Genomic DNA, 4,263 nt, shown 5'->3' with positions numbered 1-4,263 from the left:
CACGAGTACTGCACAACGACTGACTGACTTTGGTGGCGCACGAAAGGACTACAGCCGTGAGTCGGTTGCTCGCACTACTTACACAACCCGAACGTCCCCCCCTTGCCATCGATTCTCACTCGGCTCGGCTCAAAACCGTGCCGCCCACTGGAACTGCATGCAGATGAGAGTGTATGTATGCCTCTAATGGTAATTTGCTCTATTTGTGTTGGTATCCGCTTCGATTCGGCACCTACAGCTGTATTTCGACCGACGACAGTGGCGCATGCATAGCAGCGGCCGACACCGCCACGATTGGAAGATTAGCGAAAAATTACGCAATTTCCAGTACGACAGAATGTTGGGAAGTTTTCCGGCAAATTTCCCAATAACAATAATAACAACAACAAAGCAAACTCTTAAGTAGCTTCAAAGATATTTGGCATGTGCGAGGAATGTGCTAATGTATGTGGAATTGGAAAGCATGCAGCCAGACTGGCGGGCAATTCGGCTGACTGGCATGGCAGACAGCTGTTGGAAAATGGATGTGGAAAAACAGCCTAAGCAAAACTAACAACAACAACAACGACAACTCCGAATATCATCTGGAGTTCATTGAAGTGCAGTGGCCATAGGCGACAACGAGTCGCCAGCACGATATTGGAGTAGGTAAGTATGTATGTAAGCACTTGAGTGAGTGCTTTATGTTGTGGAGTGCTGATATTTAGCGTGAAAATTGGCAGCATTGCAGCTAAAAAAAAAGCTATAAAGTGCAATCGTGGCAAATTTTTTAATTGAAAAGCGTCATGTGTGCCCGATAAATAAAAATATTTCCAAGTTTTTGACTGACATTTGGGTATTTAAGAATTTTGGCAATATTGCAAATGCAGCCAACTTTTCGCTGGTTCTTTGTTAGTCATACGTTTTCGATTATTATCAAAGCCAAGAAGAAACTTTACAAGTAATTTAAGCGTTACTTTTAGATATTGTCTATTTTTTTGGAATCTTTTCATAACCCAATGAATCACTTATTTAATGGCGGTGTCCGAATCTAAGGATGCCATTTCGGTGTACTCCTGATAGCTTAAATTAGTACAAGTAATTCAGTTTTTATTTTCTGTGCAGCGTTGCCGAATTTCGCCTACGAAATGTCTTAGGGTATTGAAGTGGTAATTAGTATTGTTTGAGGGTAAACTAATAAAAACTAATACGCCTTAAGAAATTTCGTAGGCAAAATGAAATTTTTTAAGGACTAAGTGCTGTTTTGTCATGGTTCCATATGGGACCCACTTAAAAAAAAAATAAAAATCAAAAAATATACTATCTTCCCTGAAGAGAATAAAGGTCTCCACAAACGTACGCGATTCTTCCGCAACGATTCCGCTCCGTTTTCGATGCTACAGATGTTACTGCTTCTAAAACGCAAGTACGCACACATAATGTGCGATTTTATCGCAGTAAAAACTGTCCATTTATAGACAAACAAAAAATATTTTTCAACAAAAATAAATTTCTTATCTTTTCTACATTAAATACATATGTTTTGTTTTCTTACTTTCAATTTTATTAACCGACTTCCAAAAAAGGAGGAGGTTATCAGTTCGTCGGAATATGTTTTTTTTTATATGTATGTTACCGCATAACTTTGGACTACGTCAATCGATTTCGATAATTATTTTTGCACCGGAAAGGTAGTGTCTCAGAGGTGATCCCATTCTAATCTGGTTAAGATCCGATCAGTGGATCATGAGATATATATATATATTTTTGTTTTTATATGAGAGTTGAAGTCGTTTTTTTTTTTGCTAAAAATTACTTGTTTTAATATTGTAAAATCCTTCTATTGACCTTTTTCGTTCTCCAAATGCTGCACTCTGTGATTTCGGCACGACGAAAAGAAGAACTGTGCATGTTCGAATAAATCGCTGCAGCAAAATCGTATGTGTGTGGTTCCTCATTTAAAACTATGGTCGGCATTGTTGTAATTTTTGTCGGAACAGATTCGCACCGACAGAATCGCATAGGTGTGTGGAGGATACCTTAAGAAGTAAAAATTTTGGCCATGGAAAGTAACGAAAGTAATAATATCTACCAAAACAAAGTATTCGAGTACGCGAAAGCACAATCAGTACTTAACAATGCAACGTTGAAAAATTTCGTACCAATTTTTAAATTTTGTCTTCGCTTGAAAAACGCAATAATATCTAACACAAAAATATTCCAGTGCGCGAAACCACAAAACTGTACTTTCCACTGCAACGTTGCGAAATTTCGCACAATTTCGGATTTCTATTAGGCATTAAATGGCAAAAAATTTTATGAAAAAGTTGGGCATTAAAATATCTTCCGTCATTACGTTCAAAAAATAGCAGCCATTAAGTTCATTTCCACGTGGAATTTTTTAAAAGATTCAAGGAGAAGCGCTGGAAAACACTGTTTAAATTATGTTTTGTCTGCATATAAAAAGTGGTGCAAATTACGTTTTTTCCTGCATATAAACGATAACTACTAACAATATTTGCATGGTGGCGTCTTTACACAGTGCCGTCCCACGCTTTAAACCCCTTTAACCAACAATTTGATAAACATAAAAAGGTCAACTTCATGCTGACCCATGTCCGCCAAGCATTCACGAAATTTGCAAATTATTAGTTTTGCTCTAAAGGCTTGTTTGTTTGTATAGGTTGGACAGTAATAGAGTAATATAATATGTTTTACATATTCGGAAGGGCAAATACAGCCTTACACATGCAAAATTATCTTTACACATGCAAAATTATATGTAAATAACCCTAAATATATTGATATAGCTCACATTATGAGTTACTCAATGCATGGTTCATTTTATAGAGCTAAATTTAGTGGTGTAAATATACTACTTGCATATACATATGAACACTAAGGTGGTCCGAAAATGCATATGAAAAAGTAAAGTCTGAATTTTAATGCTCTCACTCCCAAGAATCGTTCTATATCGAAAAAAACTTTGCCCCTGTTTTTTTCTTATTTTAAAATATATGCAAAATTTTGGGCGCTTTGAGTGACCACTTAAAATTTTTTTGATTTCAAAATAAAAAACAGGGATATAATTTTATTCGGTATAAATATATAGAACAATCCTAGTGGGAGAGAGCATTAAAATTATGACTTTACTTTTTTTTTTTGCCACCCTAATGTACAGACGCACAACCTAGTTTGCATTTTAATAAGTAGTTAAGGAAAGTTTTTGCAACAATTTTTATAAGACCAAAGTTCTCAAAAAATAACACTGAAGATGGCACTACGCCAAAACCGGTTTGCCTTCAAACCAAACTTATTATACATTTGCTCACGCTGCTCCAACTGCCGCAATGGTCGAGTGAGCAACGCACTGGCATGCCATTCGAGAGATCCGTGGTTCGAGTCCTCGGGCAGTGGAATTTAATTTATTTTTATTTAATTCTTTTCTTCAAATTTAACCTTTTTTAATGATTAGATTTTAATGTTTTAAAAAGAAAAAATTATATATAAAAATTTTTTATTTAATTCAATTTTAAGAAACTTATTTTATTTTCTTGCATTTATTTTATTTTTTTATTTGATTTTCAGATTTCTTTAAAAAGAGATTTTTTTTATTTTATTTTACTATTAGAAGCATATTTTTTCTTAAATTTTAATTATTTTTTTCCTAGTTTAATTTGCTTTAATTTCAAGATTTTGTTTTAAATTAAAATTTTTTTTTAATTTCAATTTATTTTCAGAAATTCATTTTATTAATTTTTCTTGATTTAATTTAAATTGTTTCCCCTTTTTATTTTAATTTTAAGATTTTACTATTTTAAAAAGAAAAAAATATGGGACATTCTTTGCCAAAGATGCCACCCCATCTCTCCATTTTTTGTTTGATTTAAGGAATTCGAAATCTTTTGGAAAAATTTCTTTGAAGACTATATTTTTAAATGTCGTTGGGCGCTTCTGATTATGCGTTTTGGGGCTTGATTTTAAAAATTCAAAATGGCGGATCCCATATAGCGACCAAAAACAATTAAATTTATTAGATCGCTTCAAATTTTCCAATCGGGTTTTCTTGAGGTCGCTTATTACGAATTTGAAATCAGATTTTAAAAAGTCAAAATGGCGGATCCTTATTAAATCTACCGTACATCGAATGTACGTACATGGCGTATGAATTACTCAGACGAGATGAGAATATTACTCATACGCCATGTATACACTTTCCATTTTAACTTTTCTGTGATCAATATTAGATCCGCCATTTCGATTCTTTAAAAACTGATTTCAGAT

This window comes from Rhagoletis zephyria, unplaced genomic scaffold, assembly GCF_001687245.7.
Source record: "Rhagoletis zephyria isolate East Lansing unplaced genomic scaffold, Rhagoletis_zephyria_1.1 Rzeph_scaffold_00036, whole genome shotgun sequence".
Classification (NCBI taxonomy): Eukaryota; Metazoa; Arthropoda; class Insecta; order Diptera; family Tephritidae; genus Rhagoletis; species Rhagoletis zephyria.
The sequence above is the reverse complement of the archived record's forward strand: the minus strand, read 5'-3'. Positions refer to the sequence as shown.